At 33.9% G+C, this 19,304-nt stretch overlaps 1 long non-coding RNA gene across 1 annotated transcript; it reads right to left on the bottom strand.

Moving 5' to 3' along the window:
* Positions 1 to 8,915: 8,915 nt before the first annotated feature.
* Positions 8,916 to 16,957, bottom strand: LOC144470415 (uncharacterized). The gene is made up of 4 exons (XR_013494120.1): positions 16,891 to 16,957; positions 13,847 to 13,994; positions 9,471 to 9,678; positions 8,916 to 9,397 (listed from the first exon to the last, which is right to left on the bottom strand). It is a non-coding gene; the product is annotated as an uncharacterized LOC144470415 (long non-coding RNA).
* Positions 16,958 to 19,304: the final 2,347 nt, after the last annotated feature.

Raw genomic sequence — 19,304 nt, 5'->3', positions numbered from 1 at the left:
ATGCGAATTATATAGACGCAAATTTTTTTAACACGATATCGATAAACTGATATTTATTGTTTCAAATTGTTGATTTTTGTAATTCGAATTCAATCTTAAACTCCAAACTATGCGTAATAATCAATATACTATACATTTTAATATATGTAATACCGATGAAAATAATTGCTTATTAATCATTCACGAACAAGGTAAAATGATATTTTCAATCTACTTTGGACATATAACAGTGATAAGTTATTATACAAATTTTTACAGATTTTTATATAAATGAGAAATTCTTTGTATTAATAAAGGTATTAAAATCAACGTTCACCTTTATTTTCAATTATTCATTTAATTAATGTTTCAGATTAGTCATGCTCATGAAATCATCGAGTGGAAATAAAACAATTGAACATTTTTCATTTAACAATCAAAATATTTTGTCGTCTAAAGAAACGGAGTAAATGAAATCAGGTAGTTATTAATAGAGAAACTGTTTTGTTTCGTTGAAGATTAATTTTTAAGTGTGTTAAACAAAAGTTTAGTCGACGGAACATAGGAGGATTATTTCTAGATGGTGTCTCTGGCCCATGCGAAGGTTACGAGCAACGTTCCCGTTTGCAACAGCGGCAACGGTACGCTTCTGTTGCTGATACAGCCGACAACGAAAGGAAGAACCTGGCGGAACACCTTGGAGCGTGCCACGTAGAATTTCATTATGCGCCCACATTTTCTGAGGGACGCGCGCACCTGCCGTAGATAAGGAGCCCCTATCGCGACAGGTTGCAAATGCGAGGGCTACACGGTGAAATTAACGTTCCTTTTTTGCCCTTCGACTTTACCGCGACGGATTAGATCTCACGTGACTCTCCGAGCTACCTCGAGAGGATAAGGGAGCGACAGCTGCGTGGATCCCGATCCAGTTCTTCAACGTTTTTCCTCTTTTACTTTTGATTACACACGGCTAGATTACGTCGGCCTATTTGAATAAGTTTGGGACTCGCGATTACTGAATTGAGCCGTTTATTTTGAAAGTGGCCTAACTCCATTTGTCTTCAAATCGAGATATTTAAGGATTTGCGACACAATGAATTTAAAAATATACGTATAGGAAACTAATGAGTCATACTGCTTAAGTGTATCTAAGGGTGTTAAATTTATAGTTCCTATTAAAATAGTGGCAATTATTAAGTGAATAATATGCGTTTTCTTATCAAGAATGGAGTTAGGCCACTTTCAAAATTAATATCCAGATTCATTATAAAATCTGAAGGTGCCCAAGTCCATTCAACATAATTTAAGATGCTTCAAATTGAAAAAGACAATACTTAATTTATTTTACATATCTTTAAAACACTTCGGAAACTTAATTTATGCGATTCAAAACATTTTTTAATTGCATAATGTACAAAACATAAAAAACATAAATTTATTACTAAACAATTTACTACTCATCTACATTTTGTGTGTATGAAAGGGATTTGAAGAAATCATGATGTTCCCCGGTGGTATATATCCTAATAGGTCAATTATGTCCTTAAATTTTGCTGTTGGAATTTCTCTGATATTTTTATACAGTGGTGTCAATACAATATTTTCGAACTTTCTTGGTTTACCTCGACGTGGTAATAAATCCAGGACTTTAATACGGTTTATTTCTAACAAAACGCATCCAACATATTTTTAACCAGTTTATTGATTCTCCATCCGAATTCTTTACCTTTTTAAAAATTGCGTCTTCTAATAATTTTGTTGATACAAAATCTTATTGTCTCATTTCATTTACAATAAAGTTATTACCTTTCCGACACTTTTTAATAATCTTGTAATAATCTTGGGGAACGAACAGTAAATTATTCTACCACGCCAAAATCTCTATCATTTGGTAAAAACGAATTTCCTGATATTAAAAATTTGTGATCCATGATTTCTACATTATTTTTCAAAGTTTGGACAATTTTTAACCACATTAAAGTTACTTTAATGTTTCTATTTTGCCCGGCGCACATGTTACTGTAAGCTATAATGTGTCTTTCACTTCTTAAATTTTTAACATGTTTTAGGATGCATGAAACAATTTCCTGAGCACCTCTGGATGCAATAGTTTCATCCCAAACGTACATGTAAACATTATCGTTCCGAAAATTTTGAATACCCTTTAATACTTACATATTGCGTTTGTAATATGCTACTGAGGTAGACAGCTTGGGATACGGTAATGTTTTTTGCATTAGTTACTATTTCTTCTTCACTATCTGAACTAAATGGTCTTGTTCCGTTCTTCCTCATGGGTGAAATAATTTCTAAAATTTAATATTAAATTTTAAGTTTTATATTAATTAAACGGTACTGTTATTCAACTAACGCAATTGTCCAAAAACTGAGGTTAACTTGTTAAATACTAATTATTTAAAATTGCCTTAATCACTGCCTTCAGACATTATCGATAGTGAATATATTATCTTGATTTAAGTATAAATGGAGTTAGGCCACTTTCAAACAACACGGTTCAATTATTGAACTAACTTTGAAAACTTATATGTCAAGAATTATCGTATTTACTCGGAATATAAGCAACCTGAAATGCTTTACTGATAAATAACATGAAGTTGTACATGTTACCATGGCAACCGGAAAAAATTGACAAATGGAGTTAGGTCACTTTCAAAATAAACGGCTCAATTACTTGAAAGCAGATGTGTTCTGTTGACCTGATTTCGTCGGCTTATTTAAATTTTCAACCTAACCGGTCTAATAGCCAGTTTATTTGGACGAATTTGTGAAAGTCGAAGACCGGTTCATTGAAATACCATAGCAAAGCTGATCTTCGAAAATCAGATATGTGAGAATAAATTGGGTGTAACCTATCGGTTGTTAGGCGCAGATAGAATACAGGCTATAACGTTCGCTTATTATAAAATAGTTCTCGCTTTCTCGCCATACTCACACACACAATACTACAAATCAAAATACGCTGATTAACGCTCGCTGTTCTCGCCGCCTATTCAGCTGTATCGCTCGCTTTGCACTGAGTTCGATTTGGCCGTTGCCGCAGAGCAGCGCGTAAACAAAACACGTCCTTCTAGAACGTTCGCAGACGCGCGCGGTAAATCCCTACAGATATGACATGGAAATTCATAAACGTATTCTATTATGATACTGATGCTTTATTATTTGCCATTGTTATTTTATATTTTTACTGAAGTTGTATTTCTTGAAGTAAGATATAAATTCTTTTATTTATCAAATCATGTTCCCACGGACTCACACAAAATATGAACTCACACTACACGAAGCGACAGATTATTATTCTTTTGTTGTTACTAGAATATGGATTTGATGCATTTTTTGCAACACTGAAAGGATTAAAATATACTAAGAATTAAGATTTGTGAAAGATTAACGCATATTAGATAATTAAAAGATATTAATATTAGCTTGTTAAAATTATTAAAGAAAAAAAAATAATGCTTGGCTTAGTTGTATTATAATGGAAGCAGAAAATTATTTTGCATAAACATCAGGGATCTGTTTATTATATCATTATTTGATGTGAAAAGAAAGGAAAGTTATTTATAACGTGCGTATTAATAGAAGTGATTTGCAATTTCGTTTATATTTATGAAACTTATGGCTCAGGCCGAGGTAAGACAGGTAATAGTTGTCTAGATAAATATACATATATTAATATTAGCTTATATATAGTAAAATTATGTTGTGGGCGTTTGAAACATTATCAAAATAAGAAATTGTTACAGTTAAACAAATTAAATTTATTTCTTGAGTTTGTTCCCTGCAAATGTGTATATTATAACATGATCAAAAACTTATTGATAACATTATTATCAAGTACTTATAAAGCAAGAAATGTATGACAGAAAGTATGACACTTATCAAAATAATATATCTAATATTTTGTTACTTACTATTTTTTTAATTCATTGAAATATAAGTTCGCACGATAGTTTATTTTTCAATCAATTTAATACCAATCTAACTGCAATTAGAGTGACATAACTGTTGAAAATTAGAATTACGATACAAATTCAAGTGTATTGTTATGCCGTGAAGGAGGAAAGGATGTAAGGTCCCTCGAGAAAATACCCTTCTTCTTCTTAACAATGTGGAGTTTATTACAATAGGTCACAGAGTTCACAAGAAAGTAACTTCACCAGTTTTCGGATCTGCACGAGGCTGGCGCGAATTTGAGAGTGGGCGCATTTTGAGTTCTGACTCCTTTTATGTATTCCTATCGGATGGACTTGGGCCTTGCCGCATTGGTCGTAGGCCACGTAAGTCTATGACCAATAGTTCAAGGTTTGAAATTTGGGCAAAACAGGGCTGATTCATTCTGTTTTGCTCGGTACCTCATCTTAGGGGTGACACAGCATAACAGTATAATGAATTAGTAATAATGGTAGTTATTAAATAACAAACACGTGCATCAATAAAGAAAATTGTATTAGATTTGTCAGTGTTCATTTTAATGCCAAAATGTAGCTAGAGTCTGAACTAAATAGATAAACGAAGAAAATGCAGTTGCGAAAGATACCGTTTCAAAGCTAATGTTTAAATAAATGCGTAAGTACAAGAATTCTTCGACATGTTTACCAGAACTGCAATTTTTATTATTTTATAAAAGTATTTACAGCCGTTTTAAATTCATAGATATTTTTATTTTGTTTTATGACATAATAATGTTTTAGAATCGTGAAAGTAGCATAATTTTCAAAGTCTTGTTGTATGCCCTGACAGGGGATATTCCAATGCAAAGAATTAAGAAAAGTTACAATGTATTATACAATGCATTTTATCGCATTACAGAAAGTGAGGAAGATAATTATTACAGAAGATAATTATTATTCTTCGAATACCGTGGTATGTGTTACGTGTCAAAACTGATCATTTACATAGTAAATACTAACTGTACTGTTAATGTAGAAATTAAATTAAAATTAAAGTGTAGAATAGTGTAAAAATTAAATTAATCTAAATTAAATTAAATTAAACTGCTTTTACACTAAATCTATGAATTATTTAATGGGAGGCCAATTACTCGAAATTTGTATTATCCTCTTATGAAATGGTAGTGTTTGTTGATAACATATCCATAATAAAGATTCAGATTCAAAGAACAAAAACAAGAAAATAAAAAACCTGAAAATGTAAAAAATGTATAGTAAATACATGGAAAAGAATAAAAAATGTCGCAGCAAGAGGCGGTGTTATTACATATTCACCGTGTTATTATTCTTATATAATGATGTCAAAATATTAAAATTGCTTCACGTACTTTTTTATAAGGAATTATTTTCTTTTTATTATTACTATGTTCTATTCAGAGATTTTTCTATAGAGTTAATAAAAAATTTTGATGTAAACAGCGTTCTCACTAACGTATATATACAATTATACTCTACTCAAATATATATTTCTACTTGCGTTGTTCAGACGGTTTTTTCCTCTTTAATCTTTCGATTTCTGTGCTTATTTTAGCTTTTTAGCCAAATCGTTGCGATAGCTGATTATTCTAAACTTGCATGTTGTTCCGAATTTCTCTATTTGCAACAGCTACAATTCTTAATGCGTTATTTTTAAATCTTTCGATAATAATATTATTGGTATTTGGCCACTTCCATAGTTGGATACTGTACGAGAAATCATCCAAAGAAGATACGCACATGTCAAAATGTCAATCAAGATGTAACTAGCACGGTACACGTTAAGAGGTTTATTTTGTTTTGTTTATATAATAAATGTTTCATGGCAAACGTTTTGTAATAAACAAAAGAATTTATTTGGTAATGAACATATACAAGGATATGAAAAAATGAAATAGAGAAGCAAAATCTGAAATAAGCATGAACAGGTAACAAAAAATGTACATTACTTTCTGCTCTGAAATTATTCGAGCACCCAGAATGTATTAAATTATAATAGACTGCGGCATAACACGATTTCCTATAAATTACGAGTCAAAATTGAAGCATATGAATTACTTGAATATAAGAATGAAATAAGCATTATATACATTGGCTTTTCCATCGTTGTTTTGCTTTTGGACACGGTCACTCTTAACACTTTATTGACCGGTGGCTTATTAATCGGCTTTTTCTTACAATCGGGAGCTTTGTGAATCGGGTGTCGTGGCAATAAATAATTTATTACCTATTATTGAGATAAATATCTTAAATGGTACTACCCCAAGCTTCGATATTGTTATATAATTTTTTAAATATTAAATACCTCTTGCGATTAATAAAATAAATAAAATCAAAATAGAAACGAAAATTTAACATTGACGTAAATGTTTACGATCGAATGATCGGTCGGTAAAGTGTTAACAGTTCACCAGCGCTGCCGGATCATTTCTGACAACAAAACCTTATACCTTTATGTTCATAATGTTTGAGATACACTAGTTAAGCCCTCTTAGTGTCGAGCGAGAAAGCCAAATTTCACGGTGTTACTAGGGTTTGGAAAAAGGCTCATAAAAACCAAACGAAAAGCAATATTTACATAATCCAAAAAGCAGTGTATTAAGGAAGAAATTGAGAATGAGACAGTGGCGCCAATTTTTCTATATTCATTGGAAATTACATTGGAAATTACATAAATAACAAAGGTATAAGTATAAGGCACTTTTCGCCAGTGAAGCGCCTCCTGCACTAAGAGGGTTGGTTTGGGTCAATTGTGACTCGCCACCGCTGTTAATACAACATGGTTTCCTATAACGCGAACTCATACAGCACGTAAGGTAGTAACAGCGTTATAGGTATTCCCTATTCTTCGTCGATTTTCGGGGGATTTTTGAGATTTCCATCGAACACCGAACGCGTTAAAATCCAAGCGAACCGGTTGATCGTGATCGGAGGGTGGACTCCGGCCGCATGCGGCAGCGGCGAGCCAACGAAAAATGTCTGGTGAACGATTTCATCGTGGCGGCGGACTACGTAAGAACGTTGTTCGGGCCGAATTGCAGGGATCGCCGGGAATACCAGCGCAGGCCGCGATATCGGCATGGCACGGCAGAGTCGACGATGGAATCGGAAGTCGGTGCCGTGCCGGGCTATTTATCGACCCCGTTGCCATGCCAGCCCCACGTGTACACAAGAACACCACCCGCCACCATTATGGATCACGCTGCCCGGCCAGGCCGTGTGCACCTATCGTTGCACGCCACCACCTGCGTTCCCGTTGTGCGTTGCCGCGCGCGCACGCCCGCGCGCGTGCATCCGCGAAATTACGCGGCGGCCAACGTGGATATGCACGCCCAAGATCCACGGATCGATCGGTCAGGTACGATTCGCGATGCGCCCTCACCCTACTTGCCTTCCTTCGACCAGGGGCACACCGGCAGACACCACGAATCTCGATGGAGAAAATTCCACGGACTGTAACTGCTATAATCAAAGTGAAGAAAATGATCAACCATTAGATATTCCAACCCTCTTTTCAGGTGGTTGATGTTGCCCTTTCTCTCCATTAATCAATTCTATATTCATTTATAATGATCGATTGTCATTCTTTTTCATCTTAATAACTTCATTCGTATATCTTGCTGTTCAGTACGAGTTGTTCCAATTCTTATAATAAATATTGCGATAGCCACGTAACAATCGTAGCATAACGATTGTTATTTCCATTCAAATGTTTTCAGTCGCAAGTGATAGTTTTATGTGACTGAAGTTCTATTGGGTTGGCAAGAGAGTAATTTTGGGTTTGCACCAGTGTATAGCATTATGTTTGTTGCGTTATTGTTTGTCAATGGTAGAATTCTTTTTTTTTTGAGATTTGGCAGTCAATACCTTTAGGTTGCTTTAGAAACAAATTCCGAGTAATTTTGTTTACAACTATCAGTTTACGGTCATTTTTAATATGGAGTGCAAGATGGACCGTCTACAATAATGTTAATCGAAAAAGATCATGGTCTAAGCATGATGAACCAGCACAAACCATATCAAAAGCTGAGTTGCATAAAAAAAAAAGATCATGCCGTTAATTTGGTGGGATTACAAAGGTGTTGCGTATTTTGTGCTGCTTCCAAACAACAAAACGATCAACTGAGATTTTTATTGCAAATAACTTGTGAAATTGGAGGAAGCAATCAAAGAGAAAAGGCCAGAATTGGCAAATCGCAAGGGAATCGTGTTCCACCACGACAATGCGAGGTCTCACACGTCTTTAACAACACGTACGGAACTATTGGAGCTTAGTTGGGAAGTGATGTCGTATCCTCAATACAGCCCCGACCTTGCCCTATCGAATTATCATTTATTTCGAACTTTACAAAACTTATTAAATGGTAAAAATTTCAGCAATAACTATGACCTCAAATCGAACTTGGTTGAGCTTTTTGCTGTTAAGGGCCAGAATTTCTAAGAGCGCGGGATTATGAAATTAACGGAAAGATAGCAAAAGGTCATCGAACAGAATGGAAGTTATTTGACTGATTAAAGTTCAATATTTGTATAGAAAAAATTGAGTTTTATGTCACACTGAAAACCCGAAATTACTTTCTTGCCATCCCAATATTTTCGTTGCTCATAATTAATGGAATGTAAAGTGGAAGAATTGAGAAATTGATTCCCTGTTGCAAAATGCGTTCTGAAATGTTTAAGTGATAAACTGTATGTGTACTTATGTTACCAGTGAAACATATTCTTTTTTTGGTAGGCAAGTAAAAGAGTATAAACAGAATTATTAATTTGAAAAAAATATGGGATTGCCGAAATTCGTAGCGCAAGCGATCAGGGAGTAATTCTATGTCAAAAAATAAGCCATTTTGGTATGGTATTTATTTAAATTTATTAATCTTTGTTCATCATTTAGTTGTCGTTTTTTTCTTAGATAAGATAATGTTTGCAAACATTGACAATGATGGAAACATTTCGTTTATTATATAAGTTCGCAACAATTAATGTTTGTAAACGTTATCTTGGACGGAGAATTACTTATTTATAGATCCTCGTTTATAGAATAATATGGTAAAGTAAAAATTATGCGGTAAACAACAATAGGCAGCATTAACCCCTTGCACTATAATAACGAGTCAGATCTGTTATAAAGATTTCATACAACATCTGCTAAATATAAATATTATTCATTTCTTCTAAATCGAAATCAAATTGAATCCTTTTGTTATTAAAGCCTAGAAACGGCTAAAGGCTGGAAATAAATTAATTTTAGCGAGTCACAAAACGTATAAGTGAATTCTATAAAGTATTCTAATGAATATACTACAGAAAATATTATATCATACAAACATGCTTTAATCTCAACGTTTTCGATCTACCTATTTACAATTTGTTACTGTCGTCGCCTGCCCGATGCTATTGGAAATGCAGGAAACATGACAGGAAGTTCTTAGAAGCTCGTCAAAAGTTCGTTAGCAAATCATTAAACTTCTTATCTGAAAGTTTGAAATTTTCCCAAAGCTTCCTCTTTTGTTCACGAGAGATGAAAATGGCGACGAGGATACTTACATTTTCGAATTAACCGCCCTTAGACTTCAAGGAATCGCAGCGAAAGTCAGCCGTTTCGTTTTTCACCTGGAAATATAAATTCCAAGTCGGCATTCGAGCTTCGCATAGATCGGTAAAGCTAAATTGTAAGGAAACTTTTTAACGGGAACAGGAGCGCTTCCGTGTGTTCGTTGCGTCGATCATTTCTCCTGAACGCGTTGATACCAATCTGTAAGGACAGGCGTGAATTAAGATTAGATTTGAACGCGAGCGCGCTTTATCTGGTATCTTGATGAATTAGTACTTAAAGCCACTAATTACCAGCAACCTACGCCTCGCGCTATCTAAGATATTTTCGCAATCCGAAATCAACATTCGTCGATCTATTACGCTTCAATAGGTATCCTGACGGTAGAAAGCGAATGATATTTTTAAACCTATTTTAGAGTCGCATAGATTGAATTGTTCTGATACGAAACATTTATCTTTATATGCATGTTTTGCGTATTAAAATGATTTAAAAAAAATCTAAATTACCTTACTGTTTTGTGCGACTGATAATAACATAGATATATCATAATCGTTTAGACGATGTTTATTAGTTCTACTGTGAAATGCATTGAATTTACTCATCCGACTGACAATAGTTATTGTATTAAAAAACTTTGTTATATGCGTTCGAAATAATATACAAAATGCAGTAGATCTGTATCGAGATTTATTAATATTTGTATTAAACTAACATTTATATACGATTTTATAAGAATGATTTATAATTTGATCAATTAATTTTTAAATGATTTTATACGTTTCTCACGATTGTCATTGGTGCAAAACATTATCTTTCTGTACAGGTAATTATTGGCCAAAACTTAAAGCAAATTTGGTTCCTTCTTTAAATGTTTAACAAGGTAAAACAAATCATGCAAATGATAAGAATAAACTATTCGATAATAAAGTATTAATAAAAATATGTCAGCCATAATCGAAGATGCATAAATCTATGATTGTTAAGAGAAACGCGACATGTTTTCACATCGGAAATATTGTCGCTAAAGATAATTATTAACCCTTTGCACTCCGCACCATCATGAATGTTACCTACCAGCGCTTATGAACTTTTATATTATTATATAGTATACATTATATATGTATATATAATATTATTATAATAATATTCGATTTATATGAATTTGTAGGCATCGAGAAATAGTTGCAAATCGCTAATAAACTTTAATGTTTAGTCATATACCATAATTACGACGTCCCCTGACAGGCGACAACGGAGTGAAAAGAGTTAATAATTTAATAATTAGAATTTATTAATAAATTACGTATTAATTAAGTAAATTACGTGAATAAAGGAATAATGTAATTTCCGTCCTTGCAAACGTCAAGGAATGTTTTTTTTTCGCCAAACCCTTGGAATCTGCAAGCGGACAGCTCGAATGGTTATTACGGTCGCCGACCCTGTGTCGCTACAGCCTCAAAAATAATAGCAAATCAAATGACTCAAAAAGACGATTAGCACAGTTTTGTAGAGCAGAAACAGCTCTATCGAACAAATATTATACACTTTGTCAAACGGCAACAAATCGTTGTAAAATAAAAGAAAATATAAAAACGCTACGAACATATTCGCCAACACAAAATAACACATCGAAGCCGTAGCTGACATTATTTCGAAGTTGTATTCGTTGACAAGGCAAATGTGACAAGCTGGACGAGGTCGGGGAAGAGTCGTTTTATTCAGAAAAGCGACCGGTTCGTTGGCCGTCATTGTGGAATTGCCTTTCATGCGGCTTTTCTGTGCAGAATGAATGAGAAACCAGAATGAACGCGCTCACAAAATAAAAAAAGAAACGATATTAATGGATCTGAAAAAAGGTCGGCTGATGATGCTTGAGATTATGGATCCATTTTTAAACTTCCATTCATTCAGCCTATTTCCTTCGCTGCTGATTGAAATCCTTGTTGCTCGAAGTAAAAGACTAAGGACTACAACTTTATTTCAATAGATCCTTCTCAATAACCTACGCGATTGATCTATTGTCTATTGTTATTGAAATATTTCAACCAAAAACTAAGGACAATGAAATTTTTATGTCATCGAAATATTTAAACATCTATTTGAACGTATCGATGAAACAGAACTTATGTTTATTCAGAGAAAGACATAGAAAAAATAAATTTCATAGAAAAAAGAAATTAGTTTCAATCAATCAACTTGCAATTGCAAGGATTGAGAATTTTTATGCGAAATGAAAACCGCATTCATTTCGAAGAGCAATAAGCGTGCAGAAATATTTTCCTCTCTCTCTCTCTACTGACCTCAATAAGTTTAATTCAGTAATTTGTTTTCGTCATAAATGTTCTCTATCCCACTTATCGTTATAGCGAATCTTTATACAACGTCCGAGTTTTATAGATTCTGCTATAAAAATTAAGCTCGAGCATTGCTCGCTTTGCAACTGAACTACGAATATTATTCATTTTCTCGAGCGTCTAAGCCAATTCTATCCGAACAAACTCCCCGCTAATCGACGTCGAAATTGCGAAAAAAAAATCCAATTACTTATATACGTTACGTAAAGCAGATTGTACACGAATTTCAGCGGTATTGCTTATCCTGAAAGCGATCGATCATTCGTCCGGCGATATTTTTAACTGTTTCGTGTCCCGAGTGACTGTCCTTAACCTGCTCCCACGTGCAAAGACACGCGACGAACTTGCTCTATCTACTATTGGCTCGCGCGAATTTTTAATGTACGCGGACACAATCGCGGATACACCGCGATCGTTCCATTGTTTTCTCTTCCTCTACTCTGTAATTTATCGTGTTAAGTTTGCGATCTGATAAACCATCGGTTCAAAGGGTTCTTGGAATGTCTATCCAGCGCACTAGCTTGAAACAATCGGCAAAAAACTAGATCTATTCGTTGTCAACAGCGTTTTTGATAAATATCGATAATGTCGTGGTGTTAGTGATAATTCGAAATGTCGACTACGTCGCCAAGACATCGTTAAAAACCTCTATAGGTCACCTCGACGTTAAGGTCATATATTAGGGTGTCCCATAAGAAGTATCTTCCCTCTTTTTGATGCGAAATGAATACACGATATTTGTTGTTTAAGATGGATTTATTATGTCATATATGAACCGTTCTGTTCTATAACCTTCTTCCATCTCTCTTTCCAAAATTGTTGAAGCCTATTTGCAAAATATTCATCTAGAGACGCGGTTCATAAGGCAGGTCTCCGTCAATAGGTGTGGAAACCTATTATATTCTCAGTTATTATAGTTTGAAGGTGGAAGGGCAAGGCGCGCGTTTCAGACATATTTTATTACATTATTTCCAAAAAAGCAAGCATCGCAAGCACGATTTTTATGTTATAAACAGTATATTAAAATGAAGCCTTGAAAGAAAGGCAGTGTCAAAATTGATCTGTCTAATTGAATAAACTTATATTTTTAAACAAAAGAATTTGAATTTTCCTTCTTATTTTAAATCCGCAATTATTTAGTTGCCAACGCAATACTTATTCAGAGCTGAGTTATATTTATAGGGAAAATAATTGATATACTATTTTAAATAATGAGTTTTGAGTAATTGTTCACAATTGAAATAAGGTAGTACTTCAAATTGGACATTTCAGTAAATAGAATATTTTATGGCGATAATCTACAGATAAATCGTGAAAATTAATATTTCGTTTTGATAATCTAAAATATGAAATAAAGTAGTTTTTATCTAAATAACATAAAACAGACTACTGAATAATAATGATCAGACTACCGATAACATAAAATGGAACACTGAAGATGATTAACTCAACGTGTAACGAGATAAAATAAATGATGTTTGTAAATGAAATTCATTGTGTTCTTAATAACAGCTACTGCGATGTAACAAAGTGCATATTTTCTGTATATTTACAATGTTTAATAAATAAAATTAATCAAATGTTCCCAACTATAGTATAAATATTTTCTGTGTTTCTGAAATATAATTCTATTTGAAATATTATTTTAAAAATTTGTAATAACGAAGAAAGTATTTTATTTTTAGAACTACATTCTTTCAAACAAATAAGGTATTATTCGTTTGAAATACTATATACTATGTACTAGATACTAACATAAAATAAAATACTAAAATAAAAAATAAAATGCTAAAATAAAATACTAGATACTAAAATAAAATATCTATTGACTATTTGCCATTTAAAATACTATTTTACCCAGCTCTTCATGTATTGAATATCCTGCCGAATTAGACATGGGTATAAATCATAATCTGTTGCATAAAATGCAAGATTTACCGTTTCAAAAGATATCTGGAAAAATCATCAATCCACACACCTTTAAAGAAAATGGGATTGTAATGATTTCTTACCTCGACCAGTGACTGTCGCGAACTTAAGATGCGTTGAACTTTTTCCATTTAACAAATCATCCGTGTTTCCGAGTTTTTAGCGACAGGTCACCATCCCCGGCGTCGTAACTTTCGTATACACCCGTTGGATTAGGTGCGCAATATAATCCTGGGAATAAACACGCGATGCACGAACATGATTTTATGCATAAATTTTCGTGTTGAGATCAAGTAACGATATTTTTTTACGATTTTTCTCGGGCTTTTTCCCTTTTTCTCCGTTAGCTGTTGATTATTTATTCATTGTCAAGAATGCGATCGGTGGATTTATCGCAAATGTCAACGTTTTTAAACATCATTTTCGTTGATGAAGATAAACTTCCTGTTTGTTTTGAAGATTGTGGACATTTATACTGGAGTGTTGTAAAACCTCTTCGTAAGGCACATTTGGTAGTCTAGTTTACTTTTAGCAATTTTTTAAATGTACAAGTAATAATTTAGGTGTCTGAATATATTAGAATTGAATGCTACTTTTACAAATATTAATTGTTTAAAAATAACACATCTATGTTTGGACATTCTTTATAATACTCTCACTGCTTTATGTTTCGCGTTATCATCTCTGCTCGAAGTGCATACAATTTTATAAAATTTAAAATTATATGGAATATAATTTTGAATAATTTTGAAATATGGAATACAATTCTGTGTAATAATTTATATAAAATCAATAAAGTAATAGTCTTCACGTATACTGGGGTGACTGACAGGTAACTTATCAATTTCAAGTTCTTCGTAGATTCCTGATTGTATGAGAAAATGTTTACCAAACAGAAAACGCATGAAAATTGTTAGATCATGCAATATTTGAAACGAATCGTTTATAAAGTATCGGTGCGTCAACTCAATCAGAGGATGAATAAAATATTATGTTTATACAATAACTTTTTCTGTGAAACCCGAGACATAACGTAGTAAATAAAAGATAGCCATCCATTTCAATAAACGTACAATTTTCTATTAGAATTTAAAGAAACAAATTATTTGCAATTAATGAAGATAGTTCTTATTTTGCGTAAATATTCGTTTATTCACTACAGTAAGTAAACATTTTGAGAAAATAACTCACCTGAATTTTAAACGTCACTCAGTATAACATTTACTTTTACAGATACTGGTACTTTATGACAGTTCATAGCATACGTGAACGTAATTTATAATTTATGAGGTATTTTAATCCGCCAGTTAGGAGATTCGTGCTGCATGTAACGTCTCTGGCGAACGTGTTAATCAATATACAGTGGATCAAAATAGTATTCATACACCTAGTCTTTTTGCAATAACTTTAAACAAGCAAATAATACATAAACAAAAACTATTTCAATTAGTAGTGTACTATGTACAAAGATAATGTGCAAATGAAGAATTTCTAATAACGCATAACAAGAAAATAATGCAAGAAATACAAGAATTTGAGAACTAAAAAAGTATTCGTACACTTTCAGTTATAATTGAAAGTTTATGATTATTGTAGTGCTCTATTGCAATTAATATTTGGTGTGCATTCCTTTAGCATCAATACTGGCTTCCAGTCTTCTTGGCATAGATTCTATCAGTTTAGGGTTGTTTGTTGTGACATTTTTTGCCACTCTTCTAAAATTACTCTTTGCGGGTCCGATATCTTAGATATTTTTCTTTTTCTTACTTCTATATCCAACAGGTGCCATAAATTCTCTATTGGATTAATATCCGGGACTGCGGAGGCGTAATTAATTGTTTAGGGACATTATATCCATTCTCGTGTTTTTATTGCTGTATGTTTTGAGTCGTTGTCTTGTTGAAAGTGGTAATTTCCAGTCAGGCCTAATTTAGCTACACTTTCTTCTAAATTGTACCTCAACACCTCGACATACTTTGTGGCATTCATTATCCCATCGATAAATGTAATGTTTCCAACACCGCTGTACGCCATACAGCCCCATATCATTACGTTTCCTTCGCCGTGTTTCACAGTTGGTTTAATATTCTTTCGTTGAAGATCAGTATTAGGTTTCCTCCAAACAAATCTCTTCCTATCTGACCCAAAAATGTTAAATTTAGACTCATCCGAGAAGATGACACGTTTCCAAAATTCGATGGGTTTATTTACGTACGTTTTAGAGAAAGCTAGACGCTTTTCTCTATTTATATTATTAATATATGGTTTTTCTCTTGCAGCTCTGCCGTATATTTCAGCAGAGTGCAAAATATTTCGTACCGTTTGAGAGCACACAATCTTCCCTGAAGTTGACGCGATATCGTTGCATGAAGTTTGAGCACTTATAAATGGATTTTTTGTAGTCTCTTTAATTATACTCCGACGCTCTCTAACTGTGATTATCCTTGGCCGACCTGTTCGTGGCTTATTTTCTGTGGTTTTCGTTCTCCCATATTTTTTAACAATGCTCGGCACTGTTGTTAAAGTTAAATTCAGTTCTTTACCAATTTTTCTATAACTTTCCCCATATTTTCGAAGGAAAATAATACGATCTTGCACCGATATTGGTATTTCACTTTTCTTCGCTGTCATGATGCTTGCACCGAGTTCAAAGATGCACTAGAGACACAGCACAGGCCAATGCTACTATTTAAACAAACAGTTGTTTACCTTTTAGTCAGTATTTACTAAAATACTTTTTAATAATTTACTAGAATACTTTTTTTCCTGTTAAATATTTGTATTTCTTACATTATTTTTTTGGTATGCGTTAATAAAAATTCTTCATTTGCACATTATCTTTGTACATAGTAGACTATTAACCGAAATAGTTTTTGTTTCTGTACCATTTGTTTATGTAAAGTTATTGAAGAAAATCTAGGTGTACGAATACTTTTTTGACTCACTGTACGGAGGAAACAAATAATACGTAGTCAGTATTAAAATTGTACATTGATTAAACCGTTCGGCGTAAAAGTTGCTGCTTAGCACGTCTCGTCAGGTTATGTATACAACGTGCGAGTTTTTAAAAACGTCCGCCGGCGGGTACAGAACTAGGATCGGAATAGAAATGACGCAGGGGACCAACCGTACAAAAGCAGGTGGGTCCATAATTCCGCTTGCACCTGATGCTCCCTGCTTCCGTCTCGTGGCACACCAACCGTAAATTTACGATTCTGTCTGTCCGAGGCGTGACCGACTGCTCGAAACGTCCTTTGGTGAATAGCACAGGCTGCCTTGAACAATTAAACATAATCGTCGTTATTATTGTTTATCTTTGGTCCCAGGACCAGAAAACGCAACACCAAGTTTACCTAAGGAACGTTAGTGTGCTCTTGTTTTTCACGTGTTTTTGTGCGTGTATGTGTGCGTGTGTAACGACACAATTAACATTAAGTATAATGCGTCACGCAAGAGTGTTTTTACATGAAGGTGAAATTAATTCACTGTTTTCGTGTCGAGTAATCACATCGAGCGAAAATAATAAAGTTGTCGATCTCTCTTTAAGCGGGACTATTAAAAAATTAACAAAATTGGAGTGATTGAAGTTTGCACCATTTATAAACATAGTTTTATTGGTCGCTATATGTGTAATGCATTTGTTTTTATATTGCATTAAGGCTGCAGTAACTCTTTATGCATGGAACGTAAAGTGATACGCAACTGTCGCTTTGAAAGTAATTACTGCGTACAGTACTTAATTAGTTAAATGGATAGTCGTTTGCACATATAGAAATCATTCCTGCCACTTTTTATTGTTTTCAGTCATCCGCAAGGGCTGTTAATTAATTTGCGTGTTGCTCTATTATTAATGAAAATATTAACTTACAATATTCAATAATTTACGAGTTTTTCGTAAGTAATATATGCAAAATTCGTTTTTAGAAATATTAATATTTGAAACAACATTTATCAGATCATTGTAGATAATTCTTTTCATAGTAAATAGAGTTACTAAAATATTTGATGAGGAATAACTTTGTTAAATCAAATTACTTGAACGTGTTTGAGACGTTAGAGCGCTACAATGAATACAAAAGTTTGTGCGAAAGTTGCCTTTGCTTAAAATGACGAAAAAACGATGACGTTGAATAAATAACTTTTTCGTTCGAGTCTACAACGAAAAATCAAACAATGAATTTTACAGATCTCGTTAACCCATGCGCATGCTAACAATTCCATCATCAATTCAATCGAAATCAATTGACTTTGCTGTCAGTCGCGCATAATTAAAGATATTCAAAATCGCACTTTTTTACGATTTTCGTCCAATAACTGAGAATACAAAATTTAAATAAACACGAACGATTCCGCGATCTCCTCGTGACTTTCTTGGCACGAGCTCGTTGAGTAAACATTCGGCAGGCAGTTTGCCACGAGGGCATCGATAAAATAACGTAACGGGTGAGGTAAAATTATTTAATCGCGCGTCATTCAAGGCCTCCCAGGCACGGAAAGTCCTTCGAGGGCCGCGTGTTTCGTGTAATCGCGATCGCGCTCGCCGGAAATGTTTCGAATTTCGTGCCTCGGCTTGCTTCTGGAATTATTAATCACCCTTTGCCGTGTATTACGGCATCGTGGCTCTATTGTTCGACCGACGGAACCACCAGCTAAAAAGAAAACAAGAAAAGGATAACGCTGGTTGAACCTGGAAGCGGAGTCTGAATGAACGCGGCCGTACTTCCGGTTTATTCGCCTCTGCCTCCACCTCCTCCTTCTCCCATCCCCCTCTCCTTTCTATCATAGTCTCTCTCCCTCTCTCTATCTCTCTTCTTCTCTCTTTTGCTCTTACTCTCGCCTCTCTTCTAGTAAAACTACTTTCCTCGCGACCGTTCCTGCCGCTTACTCCCGAGAACTGGCCAAGCAGGATTTAATACGATTAACAGATGATAATTGAACTTGGGAAATTGCTGCTGAACTAGTTTTTCCGTACGATAGATGTTCACCAGGTCATGAAGGAAAGAAAATTAATCAGTTTCTCGTATATGCTCTGATTATATTTCGCGCATATCTCAATAAGAAACTATAAAAAACTGTACGTCACAATTGATTATGTACTCAGCTGTAGAATGTACGAGGTGCGATCAAGAAGTTCGTGGAATTTGTATAAAGTGAGTCAAAAAAGTATTCGTACACCCAGTTCTTTTGCAATAACTTTACATAAGCAAATGGTACACAAACAAAAACTATTTCGCTTAATAGTCTACTATGTACAAAGATAATGTGCAAATAAAGAATTTTTATTAACGCATAACAAAAAAATAATGCAAGAAATACAAATATTTAAAGCAAAAAAAGGATTCGTACACTTATAATTCAACTGCTAAATTTTAAGAAGCACACATATATTTTAGCAATACTGACCAAAAAGTAAACAACTGTTTGTTGAAATTGTAGCATTGGCCTGTGCTGTGTCTCTAGTGCATCTTTGAACTCGGTACAAGCATCCTGACAGCGAAGAAAAGTGAAATACCAATATCGGTGCAAGATCGTATTATTTTC

Source organism: Augochlora pura, chromosome 1 (genome assembly GCF_028453695.1).
Source record: "Augochlora pura isolate Apur16 chromosome 1, APUR_v2.2.1, whole genome shotgun sequence".
Classification (NCBI taxonomy): domain Eukaryota; kingdom Metazoa; phylum Arthropoda; class Insecta; order Hymenoptera; family Halictidae; genus Augochlora; species Augochlora pura.
This window is presented reverse-complemented; position numbering and strand designations above follow the sequence as displayed.